A 21,174-nucleotide genomic window follows, 5' to 3' on the forward strand; every position below is an offset into this window, starting at 1 on the left:
CGTAAAGCGATGATAGAGACTAAGGGATGTTCTCAATGGCAACATATTTTCTATATTCTTTGGTTGAGAAGAAAATACTTTTTCAGATCGTTTTCTTGTGTTTGTCAAATCCTTCAAACAGAAAAATAAAAGATCTACCTGATCACACCCTGATCGTTTATTCTTGCATAATAAGTACTGACAGATCCAGAATTACATTTTTACCAATGGTTCGTGATGTAAAGGTTTGTAAAAATCTGCTGGAGCACTACTGCACCACAACACCAAATAAAAATTACAGTGATTTTTCACAATATGCTGTCATTTAAAGAGCAATACAAAAAGTTTTTGCATTGTGACTGAAATTTAAAACCTCTTTCACATTGCAACCACAGACGTTCTAAAGTCATGCTTGGACAGGATATGGATCACCAGTATCCATTCTTAATCCTATTAGAATAAGAGATGAAATCCCTTTCCTTCTAATAGATGGACCCTCCCTCTAACTGTAAAATGCGGTGCTAGTGGAGGTCTTTACTTTGAGCCGCAAAGGAAGGCTGCAGTTGCAGTTGGATCTCAGGTCTTCTATCCTTTGCCAGGGATAATTCACCTATTTCCCCCCCTTTAACATAGCAAGTTTTATATCAGATAAAAAGCTCTCTTTTGGATTCATACAGCAAATTTTGTGAAAAATAAATAAATAAATAGTCTCAGCTACCTTTTTGCTTCAGCTTAATTATGCGGATGTTTTGAATATTAAGGCCCCTTCGGAATATCACAAAAAGGTCTTTATCCCTGTGTTTGCTGCAGACATCTCAAACATCACTGAGAGCTCTACAACTGGTCTCCTATGAGTGAGTAGTTATATTTATCTGGCAACTATCTGCTTGGCCAGGCTCATTTGTACCTACAGTTAGGTTTTTAAATATTTGGACAAAGATTCAATTCTTCTAATTAAGATTCAGTACAGTAACATCATGAATTTTCAATAAAACAATTCAGATGCAGCTGATTTTGCTTTAATTCAGTAGGTTTAACAAATTATGAGACAAACTAAATCCTTTTTAAACACAATTCCTATATTCCAAGGCCTTGGAAGTAGTTGGAAAAATGAAATAACTTTGAAACAAAAGGTTTGCTTCTAATACTTGTGATATCCCTTTGTTGGAAATGGTTGCCATAAGTCTTGGGCTTTTGGATTCTGTGTTTCCTCCCTTTTAATGCTCTGCAGGCCTTTGCTGCAGCAGTTTTCATTTACTACTTATTTGCGGGCCTTTCTGTCTAAAGTCTGGAGATCAGGTGTTTGACTTAGCCAGTCAATAATATTTCACTTCTTTGCCTTAATAAACTGAGTTATTCTGGAGTTCCTTTTTGGATCATTGTCCATCTGTATTATGAAATACTGACCTATTAGTTTGGCTGCATTTGGCTGGATTTAAGCACACAATATCTCTCTGATTCCAAATAAAGTAAAAAAAAAAAAACAAACAAACACTGAACTTGTTTTCCTTGTTTGAAAAAATTTCGCTTCCCATCTATAAAGCTTTCTCGATTCAAAATGTTTGGAGTAGCATTGAGGCCAGGCTTATAGTAGCCGAAACTAATGCCTTGTTATGGCTTAGAAAACATGCTAATTGAATCGAAAAACTGGTCCACCCCTCAGTAATGGGAAGTCGTTAGGGTCGATGTAGGCCTGGCTAAACAGGCGAGATGTTTTGAAAGCCTGCATGGCAATGAGGATTGAGATCTCACCTCTTCAGCTAGGTGAGATCTCAACAACAGACATTGTGCAGAATCATTCAGCAACTAAACACATTTTCAGTAAGAAAGCAGTGACCAATATAGCCACCCCTTAACTTTCTGGATCTTCTGATGATCAATCTTTTGTGCAGAATCATGCACAGCCTGCAAGGAGGTGGACTGCTTTCCTATACAGTTTTTTTTTTTCATCTTTAACACCTTCACTGGCCAGCATCATAAAATTAGTACTTGGTTGCATCTGATAGAACATTGTCCTGAATACAAATATATATTTTTAAATCCAGTGGCTCAGCATTAAAAACATCAGCCCATACCAATACCACACCTCCATGTTGCTGGCATCCATCTCGAAATGAATTGCTGTGACAGTTACTGATCCTTCTGATACATCAACAGTCACCCCCATTTTATCTGCCCATAGAACCTTTAAGAATATTTCTTCAGATATTTCCTGGCCCAGTTTAGTCTTAAGTTTAAGTGTGTTGTTAAGTGTTGGTTTGGCTTCAGACTTCTTTACCTTGGCCATATATCTGAGTACTGAAAATCTTGTGCTCAAGGTACTAATATTAAAGTAGGCTGCAGTTATGTAATAGGACAACAGGACGATGATGAGTTCCTGGTTAGCCTGATGTTTGATTCTTAGTCAGTTAAAGCTCTCTTTATTTTTGGACCATTTTGCCTGAAGGAAACAAGTTGCCTAACAATTATACACACATTGATTAAGGATGTTGGGCATTTTATGCCACACCCTCCCTTATTACAAAGAAATACATATTTTCACAGAGATGAAATCAGAAAGTACCTCACACATAAAACAAGGAGGTACACACATAAAGAAAGAATAGATAATTAGTGGCTAAGCCAGCCTTTCCTTTATCAATGAAATAATAAAATCAAACAAAATCTCCAGTCAGTTCTAGTGGCCACATTTAACTTGTTCCTCTTGATTAAGGCTAAAAAGCATTCTGAGTACTAGATTAAAACTGGAAGGGAAATGAACATTTGATTTTTGTCTATCATTACTGCCCTACTTAAAAATACTCAGGCTGGTCAAATAAAAACATTATTTATATGTAGAATCTGAATGGCTGACAATTTGGTGGAATTTCTCTTACAAAAAAATGCATCTACGTAGTCCTTTGCAAATATATTTGCTGTTCTTGCAACGTCATTATGGCCCAAAAGCAGAATAAAAACCCGACATTATATATAATTTTCAATTCATTGGATCTCTGCATAAAGCTCAGCATGCCGTCTCACTAACCAGCAGTTTGCAGACTAACCAACTTCATCTATCTCCACTCCACCACCAGTTTAAGGCCTGGGGGAAATAGCCCTATTCTTTGCTCCTGTTCATGCATATCTATCGAAATTCAGCGCTGTTTCCTACCGAGGTCTGAGCACCAAAGACAAAGTAATTGTATCAAGACATTTCTCCTAATTGTCTTTTCTTTTCTTGTGAGTTTTTCAGATTGAACTATGTCCCTCTCTATACACCTTGAAAACCTGAAGTTGTGCTGAAAACATTTGGAAGACTTTTCGACGGTTGCTTGGCATTAATTCCTTCTCATGGAGGTTAAAAAAAAGACCACAAAAGGCTGTTACTGAAAAAGTCATGTCTTTACAGACTACTGTATCTAATCATATAAGCTGGGTAGAATTTTTTATTTTTATTTTTTGCACAAAAACAATAGTTACCCAGTGTCAGGTTGAGTGGAGGCTTTGAGGACCCAAAGGCATAGATGAGTTTTACTGATTTAATGAAGTTATCACAGGTAACAGAAGCAGGAATCCAAAAATCCAACATAAAAATGCAAATCCAACCAAAACCATGGAGACATCAGGGAAAGCAAGCACAAGTAGCCAGGAAAAGAAGAGGAATGAGCACTGAGGAACTGCACATGGACTGGACTAATGAGCTGACAAGGAGCAGGTGTGGATGGAAGCATCTAGAACAGGCATCTCCAAACTCGGTCCTCGAGGCCCGCTGTCCTGCAGGTTTTAGAGGTTTCCCTGCTTTAGAACAGCTGATTATAATGATTGCACTAGACCAAAAACCTGTTAATCAGCTTTCAGTTAAAATCAGCTGTGCTGGAGCAAGGAAACCTCTAAAACCTGCAGGACAGCGGGCCTCGAGGACCGAGGTCTGGTAGGCCTGATCTAGAAGAAAGCCAAGGGGAAAGGAAACAAACGCAAGGGGGGGACAGTGAGTAACTTAAGAACAAAACACTGCTAGAAAAAAAACTACAAATGCAAAGAAACTAAAAATAAACTTAAACAGAGGGCAGAACCCTGATACCCAGAGTCTATGAGGGATGGTGCTATTAAACCCTTTAATGAGTTTAAACTAGATTTAGTACTAAAAACAACATTTGGAATGTTGTAAAAACAATGAATGAAGAGTACTATAAAAGCATATGGAGTGTAGAAAAAACAGCAGGTTCTGATAGTTGAACATAGTAAATTCCATTGAGTTGAATATGCAGCAACTGGAGTAAAATATACAATATGTAGAGAGCTGATTTAACACTCATTCAGAGTGGGCCAAACCCACTTGGATTGGTGATAAATTTAACTCTTAAAGTGTAACTTTATTTTAAAATTTACTCAACATAGTCACACTCCATTTTCAAACTTGTTTATTGTGTTCTAAAATGCATATATTTTTTCAAAAATATCAGATCTCCATGGAATTATAATCACAGCACACATACAGCTCTCGAACATGCAGAAAGTTTCCATGCTGCATTGTAGTGATGCAGTAAGTCATGTAAAATGAATCCTGACTGAGTACTGAGTGTATTANAACTCTCCAGCGGCAGCCATTATTGTTGTCACCCAAGCGCGCTTTGGTCACGTGGTTGATTACGTTACTGTTGATCATCTGTCCATCATCGTATAAAGCCCGCCCTGACAATTTGATTGGATGGCCTGACAGTGTGCGATAATACTCGCCCTACTATGGAGCAGAGCCAGACCGAACTTCCCGACCTCAAACCTTGTGGGCGGGACTAAGTTCGGACTGGCACCCAGGCTACATCATTATGACCCAAAAGCAGAATAAAAAACCGACATTATATATAATTTTAATACCTAAATTTCTTAGACTTTTCCCAGATTAACCCAGAAATAGGAAAATCAAAATGTTTCTTTTATTGCTATTTCCATGTTAGCTTTGTAAAAAACATTGTCTTTAGGTCATTTTAAACCAACAGACATACTGCATTGAAATCACAAACGCAAACGGCGGATGCGCTGTCTGACTTCATTCAGATGACACCGTTTCAACCTACCTCCAGCCCCTCCTCCACTATCCTCCCGGACTCTTACTGCGTTCCCTGTCTCATCTTAACCGGTCCGGCAGAAGACCGCCATGTTGAGCTGGTTCTGCCAGAGGTTTCTTCCCAACGGGGAGTTTTTCCTCTCCACTGTCGCTCCATGCTTGCTCATCATGGACAGGTTCTCTCAACCTGTGTTATCCAAACTGGACTTCCAACTTCCAAGTCCCTGAGTGAAGCTCTAGAATCAGCTCACACAATTCACTGGATCTCTGCATAAAGCTCAGCATACCGTCTCACTAACCAGCAGTTTGCAGACTGACTAACTTCATCTATCTCCACTCCACCACCAGTTTAAGGCCTGGGGGGAAATAGCCCTATTCTTTGCTCCTGTTCATGCATATCTATCAAAATTCAGCGCTGTTTCCTGCCGAGGTCTGAGCACCAAAGACAAAGTAATTGTATCAATACATTTCTCCTAATCGTCTTTTCTTTTCGTGTGAGTTTTTCAGATTGAACTACGTCCCTCTCTATACACCTTGAAAACCTGAAGTTGTGCTGAAAACATTTGGAAGACTTTTCGACGGTTGCTTAGCATTAATTCCTTCTCATGGAGGTTAAAAAAAGACCACAAAAGGCTGTTACTGAAAAAGTCATGTCTTTACAGACTGCTGTATCTAATCATATAAGCTGGGTAGATTTTTTTATTTTTTTTTGCACAAAAACAATAGTTACCCAGTGTCAGGTTGAGTGGAGGCTTTGAGGACCCAAAGGCATAGATGAGTTTTACTGATTTAATGAAGTTATCACAGGTAACAGAAGCAGGAATCCAAAAATCCAACATAAAAATGCAAATCCAACCAAAACCATGGAGACATCAGGGAAAGCAAGCACAAGTAGCCAGGAAAAGAAGAGGAATGAGCACTGAGGAACTGCACATGGACTGGACTAATGAGCTGACAAGGAGCAGGTGTGGATGGAAGCATCTAGAACAGGCATCTCCAAACTCGGTCCTCGAGGCCCGCTGTCCTGCAGGTTTTAGAGGTTTCCCTGCTTTAGAACAGCTGATTATAATGATTGCACTAGACCAAAAACCTGTTAATCAGCTTTCAGTTAAAATCAGCTGTGCTGGAGCAAGGAAACCTCTAAAACCTGCAGGACAGCGGGCCTCGAGGACCGAGGTCTGGTAGGCCTGATCTAGAAGAAAGCCAAGGGGAAAGGAAACAAACGCAAGGGGGGGACAGTGAGTAACTTAAGAACAAAACATTGCTAGAAAAAATACTACAAATGCAAAGAAACTAAAAATAAACTTAAACAGAGGGCAGAACCCTGATACCCAGAGTCTATGAGGGATGGTGCTATTAAACCCTTTAATGAGTTTAAACTAGATTTAGTACTAAAAACAACATTTGGAATGTTGTAAAAACAATGAATGAAGAGTACTATAAAAGCATATGGAGTGTAGAAAAAACAGCAGGTTCTGATAGTTGAACATAGTAAATTCCATTGAGTTGAATATGCAGCAACTGGAGTAAAATATACAATATGTAGAGAGCTGATTTGACACTAATTCAGAGTGGGCCTCGGATTGGTGATTAATTTAACTCTTAAAGTGTAACTTTATTTTAAAATTTACTCAACATAGTCACACTCCATTTTCAAACTTGTTTATTGTGTTCTAAAATGCATATATTTTTTCAAAAATATCAGATCTCCATGGAATTATAATCACAGCACACATACAGCTCTCGAACATGCAGAAAGTTTCCATGCTGCATTGTAGTGATGCAGTAAGTCATGTAAAATGAATCCTGACTGAGTACTGAGTGTATTAATCGATGTCAGTTCTCTGGATTTATATATCGACAGGTTTATTTGGTGGAGGGTTTTGTTTCTACACTTAGACAGCTGTTATAGTAATTTTTACACAGAGTGTATACAAAACGAAGTTTCGTTTAGAACAGCTTTCCAGACAGTAAATTAACATTTCCATTACGTAAAGTGCAGCAGTGATCAAATGTAAACATAATGGAACATATTTATGTTCAGGTAAATTTAGTTTGGAAATTGATGTTTGGTTTGGTTTCATGTTAACCATGCTCTTTTGTTTGCTTGATTCATTTATTGTTATTTTTCAAAATTGTCAAAAATCGTCTGAAATTAATCCCTTTTTATTCACTCGTTAATTTATAGTGGAGTGCATGAACATATTTTTAGTGGGCTAACATTTCTGGCCTGAAAATATCCTTTCTACTATTCCAAATACATGGATTTCACCAGCTATATGTTATGGTCTACAAAAATAACTGAAATGAATATATAAAATATATAAAATGTATGTGTGTAACAGATCTTTGTCACATTATAAACATTATTTTAATCACATTATTTAATTTTCTCACTTCATCATCGAAATAAATGAACTGTTTGATAACAGTTATTTGGTTCAGATGTTTACTTTATAACAACAAATGAGAAGTGTTTGAGTTCAGATGGTAAAATGTTTGTTTTACTTTATAATCATCCAGGCTGAAGCATTTATGATGTTCATGTGCTTTCAGGTTGTCTTCTTAAGGATGGTATATTTTCATGGTTGGTTCTTAGCTGTGGTTTCCCCTCAGCAGTTAAACTGATATATATTATCTATGTGCATGTATAAGGGAACTCCTTGTGCTCCTTACTCCTATTTCATAGCTCTGTGTCAGCACCAATAGACACAGGGCAAGTGTGCTAACCCCAGTCATGTCGGAAGTTCAGGAGTTGAGAGGGATTTTGTGGCTATAGGTGGGGGGGTCTGTGCAGAAGTATTTGACTGTCATCTTTCTCTTTGTATGCATTCTTTTTTTTTTTTTTGCAAGCCTTGCTGATTAACACCAGATGCAAAATGGGTGTCACGGGCAACTTCAGAGGACCCCCCCCTCCAAACTGTAATAAGTTTGGCCTTAGCTGCAAAAAATGGCATCTTCTTCAACATGGTAAAGCTATTGCTTAATGAACACTTTCCTAACCCCAACAACACTGAAAACCTGATGACAAAAAGAGTCAGAACTTGATAAACATACGGTATTAATAGTTGCAATTAGATGTAAGTCTCCTACTTGTCCAGCAGAGGGCATGAGAGAGCTATCAAACCATTACAAATATCTGGCAAGTCCTTCGCTCTGAATTGAATACAGCGCCAGCAAATGATTCTAATTACTATCGAAAAATCATAAAATTATTCAACTTTATTTCTTATTAACTGTTAAATTTGTGTCAGTTAATCATGAAAATTACATTTAAAACCAGTAAAGCAGTTCTTAAAACAAAGCAAAAACTTTCAGAGATTGGTTCGATTAAAGCTTTGCATCACATGTAGTCATCTTTAATATGTGGAGAAAACTTCTTTCTGTATATTCATATTCCATTAAAAAATGTCTTTGATTGATGATAACCCAATATTGATATTGTAAATACAAAACAGGATATTATTGTATGGTAAAACGTGGCAAATCCCAAAGTTAATATTTTGAAATTAACTGAAATTGTTCGTCTATTTATGTGTACTTTCAGATGCGCATTTTCAGGTTCGTTGCTGCACCTTTTTTCTGATTATAAAATTGAATGAAGCAAAAGGCATGAAAAAGATGAAAAAGATTTGCACTCCTAATTTTTGCCTTTGAAGTCCCTTGTTTTTACATGATATTACTTTCTGTTAGATCATCTTTACTAAGTTGTTAAATTGTTCCTCCCAGTTTACTTTGAGAGTCTCTGCACCTTTTGTCCCCGTGAGAATATTTCACATTGCTGCTGCCGCTGGTGCGTGATGCGGGGCACTGAGCGCTCATTGTGTAACGCAGTGTGGGTGCTACGGTATGCAGCCTGTTGGCGTGCGGTGTGTCGTGACAGGCGTGTGGCTGCTGACGCCAGCCGGCTGCCTGTCTGTCTGTCCGTCTGTCCATCAGCTCAGTTACACCTGACCGCCGATCACACTGTTGCACCCACATGCAGAAACGCACCTGAAAGAGAACGCTGTTCGCTCCACAGCTTGACTCAGATCCATCTTGTTGCCCTTATTATAAGAGTTATTAGGGGTCCAAAATATTTTTAAAATTAAGATCAACTTTGCAATATGCATGCAAATGCAGACATTTAGGGAAACACTTTCCAAAATTCTAGTTCTAAAATTGTTAAGTCTATCCAAGTGCATGATTATTATTATTATGATGACACTTTACAATAAGGTACAAAACATTTGACTAATGTCTGTTGTATGGAGCCTTGCAAAAAAAAAAAAGCCTTCGAACTTTTTCCTCATCTTTGTATATTAAAACGGGAAAAAAAATCGTTAGTATGTCATTTACATTTTTATTTTATAGCCCTATATGCAGCAGGAGTGCATACATGAGAAATGGGAGGAAAAATATGTTATTTTACAGGATATAAAACTAAAAAAGATTGTGTGCAGCCGCTCATACGTAATCAAAACTATTCCAGCTACAAATATTTTAAGGAATCCCATGGGTGCCAAGGGGACCTCAGGAAATTTAAAGGAAAATAAGAAATATATATCTATATATTTTTTAGAATATACACTATAATAACTATAATATTTATATATTATTTATATATTTTTTTAAATATAACTTTATAAATATATCATATTGACATGACAAACCCAGGTAATCTGAACCTGAACTTTGATGCTCTTTCCATGTCTAAGTATATAAGAAAGGATTATCCCACCTTGGCTGACAGGCACTAAAATGCCTTTCTCTTTTCCAACAACCTACTTGTATAAGTGTGACTTTTCAACTTTTAAGATACGCAAAACAAAATCTAGAGCATGTTTACACTCAGACAATGGTATGCATAAGGTCCCGATAGACTTTAAGCATAGTCCTTCCATTACACACACTTGAGAGAAGTTTGATCTTTTTTCTTTTTTTTTTTTTTTGTGCTAATTTCTTAATGGTTTGTTAAAAACTTTGTTATTCAGTGGGATTATAATGTAACATTGAAAAAGTGTTAGTTAATGTTCTTATGCTAAACACATTAAACTCCCCAAATACCAGATTCGTTTAGACATTGGTTTTTAGGCTAAATCTGGTCGGTCCGTCATGTTCTGATTTAGTCCAAAATTAATTGTTGAAAATTGGACTGTGTTTGGTCAGTCGGATTTTGTTCCACTGTAGTCCAATAATAGACGTTGAATAGACACTGCAAACTCAGTTTTTAACATCTTTTCAACGATCTGAAAAATACAGCTTTTGACTTTTTACTTTTGAACCAAATGTAAGCATGTTTGGACGGAAATCCTGCTTGGTGGAAAATAGTTTAATTAGTAAGAAAAACATTGTGGGGGGAAAATTGTTTTCCTCTCATATTTTGTAATGTGGCCAGAAGGTTTGGAGATCCTGAAATGGAAAAGTTTGGGAATGCCAGCTTTAGGCTATATTTCTTCTTCTATTTGTCCATGTTTTTTTAAGGTCACTGAAAAAATTATCTCTTTACAACAAATTTCAACTCTTGCTAAAGATTTTTTAATGGAAGTTGTCTGTATGATAACCGTGAGGTTTTAACACATGAATATGTTTTTACTTATAGGTATAGTGGAGGAATTTCTTTTTCCGGGTGGATCATCAAAATAAGTGGTCATCCTAACTGTCAATCATTCTGGTAATTTTTTTACGTAAGGCCGTCCTACGTCCTAAACTCCATTTTTAATTACCGTTGGTGAGTCTGACATAGCGGAAAAATTGCAAATCTTCTTTTGGAAAGTACGCTTGTATAAGTGATGCAGATAGCAACTTTTAAACAGAGCGTGCATGAGGAGAAATGGGCTTGTGCACGCTCTCGCAAGCGTTTAATAGCCGTTTACTTTAGGGAGTGGGTACAGAGTGGTGCATGTGCATTTTTTTTTTAAAGTGGACAGGGTGTGTCTTTTAAAAAAATCACAAAGATCCTCCACTATACCTTTAACTTTCTCTATAGCTCAGCCTGTATTATTTTCATCATCCTCTCTTTCAGGAAGGGGCTCTTCACTGTGTTCTCAAATTGTTTGCAACCTCATCCCTCCTTCTATCAACTCTGTAGCCACAACCACACTTATTTGTGGCGATGGTGCATCGAGGCGGATTTGTTTTTTTCTATCACATGGTGTTTTGTATAATGCAGCAAAACACCATGTGCTAGAAATTGCTGTTCTATCATATTGAATTGCTGCATTGAATCTTATCTGAGCTTCTTGTTTTTTCTTTCATTTTTTCTTCCCAGCATGTAGCTGTAAACTTTTAAACCTTGTATGTGTAACCACTAACCACTCTTCCAAATGGGTGAGATTTTTAAGGTGTAATAGTTCTGTTGTTAACTGATTGTCCCAAGTGAGCTGCTAATCTTTGCACAGCCTCCAGAACTACTGCAGGCTTTTGTCTGCTTCTCTGCTTAATGCACTCCATGTTTGGCCTGTTCGGGTAAGCGGTTGGCCATGTTTTGTTTCCCGATTGTTAATAAAACATTAGTCAGGTGCTCCCACATCTATTCTCTTGAGCACCTTTTCTCAGTTGAAGTTATATTCCTTAATTAAGCTGTTTATTATATTCCACGCCAGCAAACGAAAAATAAATGGTATCTGACTTGTGATAATATCATATCTGGTCAATATCTGTATCAGTCATTTGTCTACGCTGCAATATCTGTATCATATAGGAAATCAAACAGTTGGACCTGGATTTGGAATACTTCTTCATTTCCAGGTTAAAATTTTGCTTAGAAGCAGGAATAATGGTGTTTTATTAACTGACCTGTCGGATCTGTTGGTCCTCAGACCTTCACAGTGCAGCTAACAGAACACTGTTGATAACTGGATTATATTACACACTGGTTAACCCTAATAAGTTGGCTTCTGAAGGAATTAGCTAAATTGGTTTTAGTAAATATATTTGAGGGGCAGGAATACCTTTAATGTTAAATGTAGTGGTATGTTTTTCTATAGAATTATTATTATTTTTTTATTGCAGTTTTAAAATATGTTGGTCTCCCCTGCAGAAAGAGATGATGTTACATTGCAACCGACTTTGGTGTTATCCTCGATATTCAGTGCATCTCTCCGACTGCAGAGGTGAAAAGTTGAACCCAATGTTGACCTTCTCCTGAGAGAGGGCTTAGCTCTGAAGTCAGGCGCCGGCCAAAGGCACAGGGAGGATATTCTCAAGTTCCTCTTTCCCTTCCTCACGTGCTCCATTACTCTCCTCCCTCCCTCCTTTCTCTTTGCACACGGAAACAATTGGCATCTGTGATAAGATGCTGTACATATTTCCACCATTTCATCTCATTGGCTCTGTTTGTTTGTTTTTCCATCGTGACGAAAAGCCTTGTGTCCTTCTGTCACGCCGCTGTTAATCAGAGTTTCATCGCATGTAGGTGCAAGGAGCTGGAGAGGGAGAAGGGAGGAGAAAGAGACTGAGAGGGGCCTAATGTTTATCACTGCGGGGAGTTGGATTCCAGATGTTGAGATAATGAAAAAAATAAGCAAACAATTATGCAGAAATAGACAGAATGAGGGGGGAAGAAAAGCACGACCAGACTGACAGACGACACGAGCGATGCCTGGTGTAAGTTTTGATTTTTAGTTATCAGATCAGATTATTAAATGGTTTCCCATCGTCTGCCAATAGAAGAGGAAATATAACCTTTTAGTTATGTATATCAGTTCTTAAATGAAAAGAAAAAAAGGCAGTTCTGATTGATACAACCATGACAGGAACACTACAAAAGAATGCAAACATTTCAACGATGTTTGTTTACTGTTAAAGGGAAAGCTGGTAGCCGCTGCATAAGAGGTTCGACTGTTATCATGTGTCGTATCAGTCCGACCAGCTTATCCACACTGTTTTCCTAACATCAGCCTGACCCAGAAACTTCTAACCCAAACTAAGTCTGACATCCTCTCTGTCTAGCAGCACAATCTCAACTTATGAGCCTTGACAGTACAGGCTGAACTGCCCCCCTATGCTCCCACTGCCCCCCATCTGTTTTAGTTTTAGAGGGGTTATGATAACCTCAGCCTGACCCCCTGATTGGTCTAATCTCCCCCTTATCTTTTCTCACCAGTCAGCTGATAGAGCGGAGACATACGATTGGCGGCGAACCCATCTCATGGAGGAGGGGTTTGTTTGCCGTGTTGATGTTGCAGTTAGACGGTGAGAAGTTTAGTCTACTGTCTGAACCACAGCAAAGGCTTCAAAACACAGAGGCATAAGGGAATGTTTGGGGTCAGGATCCAACAAGGCAAGCATAATGACTCGATCAGGCTGTAAACTGTGAAATAACCTCATAGTTTCACTGATCCCTGGTAATGTGCACAAACCTCACCCCTATCAGTAAATTCTTGTTGTTGTAGCCTCTGTAAACAAGTGTACTGCCTTTGTCTGAAACTCCTGCTTCAATTCGTCATTGCAGTAACATGAGTTTCGGTCTGTTTGCATTGATAACTCACAGTGTGTAAAATGAAATGACCATAAAGCTTTGGCTCCTCTGTGTAAAAAGACACATGAAGCTGCTGTTTGGAACAGTAGCTGCTTCTGGCAGCCTGTTTAGAAGGCTTGAGAGTCAGATTAGATCAGAAGACTGCTCTGTTTGTTTGTTTTGATTTGGGAGGGGTTACACTCCTGAGGGATACCCCCCACAAACACACCAACACACACACACCCAATATCACACTACTATCTCTCCCCAGGATTCCCCCTCAAGGCACAGTCAACTGGAGCCCCTGTGACCTCCCAGTCACCTCTTCCTGACCCATGTTGGCCAAGGCATCCTTTGAGCTGAAAAAAATAAAATGAAGGAAGATTCTGGTGTGCCTTTGTGTCTGCTGCAGCAAATCGCAACCAGATCAGTTCATTCTAGGGTGTAGGCATTGCCACCCAGGCATTATGGGACGCCTCTAACCTGGACTAGGCATGTAAGAGGTTCATCCCGTTGTGCTGACCCTCCTATGGTCTGTGTTTCCTATGTCTGCTGCAACTTTTCATATTATGTATGTAATTGATGTGCAAATTGTCTGAAGTTTTGAAACTGTAAAGTAAAAAACTAATAAAAATATGATAGCATGATATATATGTATATATATATATCCATCCATCCATCCATTTTCTTACACGCTTGTCCCGAGTGGGGTCGCGAGGGGTGCTGGTGCCTATCTCCAGCAGTCAATGGGCGAGAGGCGGGGTACACCCTGGACAGGTTGCTAGTCCATCGCAGGTATATATATATATATATATATAAAAAGAAAAAATAAGCATTAAAGAAAATGTAAAAACTAAGTTTAAAGTATCGTATTTATTCAATGTAAGATCTTAAATTCACAAAGTCTAAAATGAAATAAACTACAGTTGTTCTCTTTTTTTATTTGCAGCCTTCCTAGTATCTGTTGAAAGTCTTGCTCTTTCTGGATGCACAAATTAACTACAGAGGTGTCTCCATGCATTTTAAAGACCTTACTGGTACTGGCACAGTAAACCAAGCAATGCTGTCCTTAACACTATTTAATACCGTTGAGGTATGTTGAATACAATAATTGAGAACAGTAATTGAGTTTCATACTCACCAGTTGGAAATCATCTGAGACTGGTCCCCTGCCAAACTACCTTAGCTAAAGTTTGAGTATGCTGTTAGGCTGGAAAATCATCTAAAATTTCAGATTCAGTCCCAATACAAGAAAAATACACATTACTCTTTGACTGTTCAAATATTTTTTGTAAGAATGAGAACATGTGTGAATGAGAACACAGCAGACAAAACAACAGCTAGAAGTGTTGCTATCATTTAGTCAACATTAACATAACTTATACCTTTGCTTAAATTTTGCAGTAATTTCATTCAGTGCTATTCTTCTTTTGTATTGATTTTAGTATATTTCACTCTAATTTCATTTCATTTTCACCAGGCTGTCAATACGCTTTTGCTCAACTGTAATCATCATAATCAGCTGTGCTAAAGCAGGGAAACCTCTAAAACCTGTAGAAAACGGCACTCAAGGACTGACTTTGGGGATGTCTGCATTAGTGCACTGAACAGTTATGCTTTGAGATCATGTGAAGCACTTGTTGTACCACCTTCAGAATCGAGGAAGAAAAAACAATATCGGCTCCAAGATTTGGCCCCAAAACTCAGCAACACATATCACAGATTGGTTTGTCTGATGTCAAAATAGGCTGTATTGGTATCACCTGACTTGCGCCTGGGTCCTCCATTTGTCACTCTTTATTTGCCCACACCTAAACAGCGGGCTCATTTGGGAAAGTAGAGGGGTGTGTTATTCATTTCACTGCTTCATGTAGCTGATGGAGCCATCGGCTAAAGCAGGCATCCCTAACCTCGGTTCTCGAGGCCCGCTGTCCTGCAGGTTTTAGAGGTTTCCCTGCTTTAGCATAGCTGATTATAATGATTGCAGTAGACCAAAAGCCTGTTAATCAGCTTTCAATTAAAATCAGCTGTGCTGGAGCAAGGAAACCTCTAAAACCTGCAGGACAGCGGGCCTCGGGGACCGAGGTTGGGGATGCCTGGGCTAAAAGACCTTTTTTTTTGCTTTAGTTTTTATTTTGCTGTAGATCAGAGGGTTACACTAGGACTTAACATCTTTTAACTGTTTCTGTTTGTGTCACAGGAAAACTACCAATGTACAATGCTTTTGCTTTTTGGTTTGCACATACACTAAGGTGGGTCACAAAGTGCTTTCTCTTGACATCTTTACCTTGTTACTGGAGTGTCACATTTCCAACAGCAGCTCACTGTTTTGATAAGCCTTTGCTTTGGCTAATAAATAGCTATTTGTTTGTTTTTTTTCCAATGAAAGTAGAATGACACTGTGTGTGCACTTATGCAAAAAAACGTCTCAGTTTGTATTCATCGTAACACAAATGAATATTTTTAAAGAATTAAATTTTTCATTAATTGTACTGATAGTGTCAAATTCTCGGTTATTTTGACAGTTGTGGTGAATGTCATAAAAACTAGATACATTTCTTGTAGTGGTTAAGTAAAAAAAAAATAACTCTGATACTCTAAAAGCTATGAAAATAAATGTGGAAAATCCATGTATCTCAAAACATCACCTGCATGACCAAAATGTTCTAATTTCTCAATCCTTTCATTTATCTGCCTTCCTAGACTGCATAGAGAACATCAGCCAAAGGCACCAAACGTCCCATGAGCCTATGCTAACTCTTACTCACATTTACACACACACACCTCTGCTGACCTCCTCTTCATTTCCCACAAGGCCCTGGGGTGAGGCAGCCTGGCACCAGACAGTTATTCAAACCCTCAGGCAAGCTTTGCAACAGGTCAGAGGCAGTAACACAGAGAGGTAGTGAGTGGAAAAGGGAGCAGCTGATTATTTACTGGTTAACATGTGTCTCAGCGTCAGATGGGGGATGATGGACTTTTTTTTATGAAGAAGTGAGACTTTGTGAAGTACTTTTGTTTGCTTGACTCACATCACTCTGTCTTCTGAAGTATAAATTAGAATATTAAGCTTCAGGAACTAATTTGCTTTTTTTACCAGTAATTACCTTTGTAGATTTCTTTAGTGTTTCAACGCATCCCTTTAAAACAGAAAAAAAAAAGTGTTTTTAGCTGTAAATTAATTTGTTTAATATATTTCATTTCATTTTTAATCCCATGAAACAGGAAATAAAAGCCATGGGGATGCTGTGATTGGATTAAAAGTCGCCTTTGTAAACATTGTGACCCATGTCTTTGACACGCCTCTCTTCTCTTCTTTAAGAAAGTCTCTTCATAACACGAACGCCCAGAGATGAAGGTGCCTTTTTAAGAGAGGACATGGGGATGGTGAGGCAGACTTTGGAGTCTTTGTTAGACATGTGGGCCTGTGTTTTTGTCTCGGTTTTGTTCTCCTAAATCCTCCTTGGTTGGTGTTTGTCTCTCCGAGCTCTGCTTTGAGTGATTAGGGATGAAGGCTTAAATGGCTCGGGTAAATGAAGACATAATTTCAGCTCTTTATTGTAGTTTTGAATAGTCTTCTTTTATATCGACAAGCAATGCTGGTTTGGATGTTAGCCACAATTTAATGTTTGTTCTTTAAAGAGATGCAGAAGAGTTTTTATGTTGCATTAGACTTCGAGGATGGTTGATTCCACACAATTCTGGAGTTTACTATAAGAGGAGAGTGATGCCGATAAACCCTGCCACCAGAGATGAGCCATATCATGAGAGGCATCGCTAGAAATCCGAGTTGTGCCATTTAGGCAGAGAAAAAGGCAGTATCATGAGGAAGAGAAGAAGTGGAGAGACACAGAATGAATTGTTCCACAACAGACTGACGGACCTTTTAGCCTTATCTGCTAGAGCTACTCTTACAGAAAACCAAAGAGAGAAGGCTAAAGAATGCCCTGCTCTTTGGCTTCATCCCATACCCTGTTTTCCTCTCTATCTCTCCTGTACTTTCCCTTCTTACTTGATTTCTTCCTCTCCTTTTTGTCTGTATTTCTTGAAAATCTTCCTTACTCTTGAACTCCTTCTTCTGCTTCTTCTCTGAAGTATCTTCCTTTGATGTTTTAATGTCTTGCTATAGAGTTGCACCAATCAGGACATTTAGGGCCAATTTCTGCTGATAGACTGTTGTCTAATGTTAATTGTTAGATTTCCTGGACTCTGAACATTTGCAAATCCATCTTGTCCCACTGAAGGTAGAATTATAAAGATACAGTTAGCTTATTTCATATAGATTGTTTTTTAACTTCCTCACTGACGAGAGTTGTGGTTACTGCTACTTGGTAGCTCCAAGGTTTGATTCCTTTCCCTAATATTTTTCATATTTTCTAACCATAGTTGCCCCATTTTGGCCACTTACAGTAAGTGACAAATGGTCTGACTTTGACCTCAAGCCAATTTCTCATAGCATCAATGTCTTGTGCCTCTCCTCACCCTCTTCCAGCTTATCCATCAGTTTCTCTCTGCTCAATCTAGACACTTTTCAGAGGCGTTTTGTCCCACATTCTGTACAATAGAAGATGTGTAACATCTGAATCTCAGCAGCCTGTGAAACAGATCCCTGTTCTCATCTCAGACTTCATCCTGTATGCATGACAGCTTTTCAAGGCTGACGTTCGGTTGCACCAACATCTTATTTGCATTTGTTTACATGTGCCAGTTTCTGCACATTTGGATTTTCAGCATGTCACAATGTTTTGGTGCAGCCTCTTGCCCATATGCTGAGACATACGCACTATCACACGTATATACACCCCCCCTCACACATGCACACACACAGGGCCAACAATATTTGACAACTGTGAGTCGTCCCTCTCCTCCCTCTCTGACAGAATGAAACGGATGGATAATTAGATATCAAAGGAAAGCAGGCTGGGTGTGGCGAGGCGCACGGGCCCCTACGATGGTAAAGCACTTATTAATGAGATAGGCCTTATCTGCTCTCCTCCCAGGAATTCTGCCTTTGATCGGCCCCGACTCTGGACTTAATACATTTTTGATTGATAGGCCAAGATGACAGAGGAAGGCGGTGTGGACTGGTGCAGGGGGAGTCTGCGTGTGTGTGTGCAGCTAGAGGAGGCGTGCAGTCCTTGGATACAACTGTAACAATGCCCTTCATATTATTAAATAACTTATGGCCATAATGCTGTAACTTATAGGAAAGACAGAACTAATGTGAGCATTCACAACTGATGAATAAACTTCTGTTTAACCAGGAAACCCACACTATATATACACACTTGTTCCTGGATCTTCCCATCCTTTCTCCAACACAGATATAATTTCTTCAAGACAGCCCAAACAGACAGGTCTATTCAGTCACCTTAACTCCAACTATAAGTCACACACTAGGGCACCAGGAAATCTTTTCCTTAAGACAGAGCAGGCAAGGGGCAGGCCTGCGGAGGGGGCGCTGAGATAAGGCCCTATCCCCATCTCAGGATGAGTTATAGCCCACCCAGGAGGATATGGCTAGCACCGACCCATGCGGACACACTACTCAGCATGCTGAGATTGGAATGGCTGGCGTACTTCCCTGTAAGTGAGGCGGTGGGCAACCTCGTCGACCGAGATAACAGACCCGCTCTCAATAACACCTTGACCAGAGGGAGGCGAGGCAGCAGCACTGAATCATTGAGCTTCTTACAACACCCACACATACAGGCTCTACACGAAACAATCCAACTCCACTCACATCATGCACCTCCGCCCACCATGTCTGCCCGACAGGAGGTGACTGAGCATAACCATTACAGGCCTGTGTCACCTCGTTATGAGTCTCTGTCAGTGTGAGGCGTCAGGTAAATTAAAGCCATAACTGCAGTTCCATCACCTGCCCATCACGCCCCATTTATTACTGTGCCAGCAGATGTAGGTGTGCTATCGATCAGCACGACAGGGACGTTGCAGGTCTTTAGATCAATCCCACGGACAATCGCAGGTAAAAAGGGAGGTATTTGTAAAGGTCCATATAGCTGAGTTTTTAAATGAGTCATGAGAAAAGCATCTAAAAGAAAACTCATAGTTTTCTGGGTCTCTGTTCCTGCCCCATTTCTCAGGATGTACAAAGTTTTATTTATTTTATTTCAAAAGTTTAAACTGCCGATTCAAGGTAAATTATCCGATTTGGATTTAGCTTTAAGGACTAACATATAGAAAGACGTAAGAACTACGTATAAAATGTTTTTCTGCCATTCCTGACTAGTCATTCATTCAGGGTAGAAGTCATGATTATTAGAAGCAGAGACAATGTCATGCAGCATATATACACTAGCAGATACATTGAAGCGAGACTTCCCACTTATTATAGAATAAAGTGTAGAGTTTCGCATTTTAAATAAATAAAAACCTTAACACTGGGATGTCCGAAAGACTGTCAGCATAAAATGTTTCACAACAGAAGTGTTGGAATTTTAAGATGATAAGACAAAGTAACTTTGTAGTCGTCAGCTTAGCCTTCCTGTTATCTGTTAAAAGTCATGCTCTTTCTTGCTCCCTATATTGCTACTTTTCTTGCTCTCATATAAATCAAACACAGCGATGCCTTACAAATATTTCCTAATGTCTTGTGTATTGCTGCTTACCTAGTTTAGTTTGCAGAGACATACATATAGAAGTATTGTTGTCATCACAATAATGGTATCTCTTGAAAGGAAAAGGTTTGTTTTTTCTTATAGGCAGCCACTGAAGCATAACTGTTGCAGATTTGGTTAATTTTCTGGTGACTACTGAGTTTTCTAAACTTATTTTTGTTGTTTTTCAGCCCCACCTGAACAGTGTCTGCTATGGCAATGGTGGAAGAGCAACCACAGAGCATTCTAAAATGACACATCAAAGTCGCCTTTAATAGACAGGCCGGCCCTCGGTGCAGGACGCAGCCTGAGAGAACAGCTCCATGTGATCCAAGGGGAAACGGAGAAAGTGTTGAACAGAGATGGGGTGGGAAGCGAGGCGGCAAGAGGAGGGGGTTAGATGATAAGGGTGGGAAGAACTGATAGAGTGGAAAAAGAGAAAATGATTAAAAACAGCAATCACCCGTTGGAAACTGATAAACCAACTAGTCGTTAATTGGAAGCATGCAACTCATGGGGATATGGTTGGATTAGATTTAATTCTTCCCCTTTTCTCATTTCTCCAGCTCTCTTTACAAAGGCATGGACTTAAATGTGTTTGTCACATTCCAAAAGGATCACAGTCCATTCTATATATTTCTTTTACTTTTCCCAACTTATGGAGAAATATTAAGTAGCCTATATTAAAAAGCAGCTTTCTTTACTGCGTATCTATAAAATGTAGACAGAATTCTATTTTTGGAGCAAAGAAAGGCAAGAAATTCAGAGATGAAAGAGACCATAAATAGTGAAGTGTGTGCTGGTTTTGAGTGATCTTAGTTTTTGGGGCATATAGGAGATGGGAGATGGTCCATAAACAAAGGGCTGACAGCCCACCCATCACTTCGGCAGGTCTGGCTTGTGCTGCCTAGATAAAACGAGGCTGCTTCCTCCTGTATCAACATCATCCATCATCCATCTTTGCCTGACTTCCCGCCCTATTATTCGCCCTCATGTCTGCCACTTTCACTCTGTACACCCGCTGTATCTTCTATGCGCTGGATCATTTGCCAAACTTTTAAATAATCTAAAGCAACTATCTAAATATCCCT

The sequence above is a fragment of the Cyprinodon variegatus genome, unplaced genomic scaffold (genome assembly GCF_000732505.1).
Source record: "Cyprinodon variegatus isolate N-32 unplaced genomic scaffold, C_variegatus-1.0 Scaffold340, whole genome shotgun sequence".
Lineage (NCBI taxonomy): Eukaryota > Metazoa > Chordata > Actinopteri > Cyprinodontiformes > Cyprinodontidae > Cyprinodon > Cyprinodon variegatus.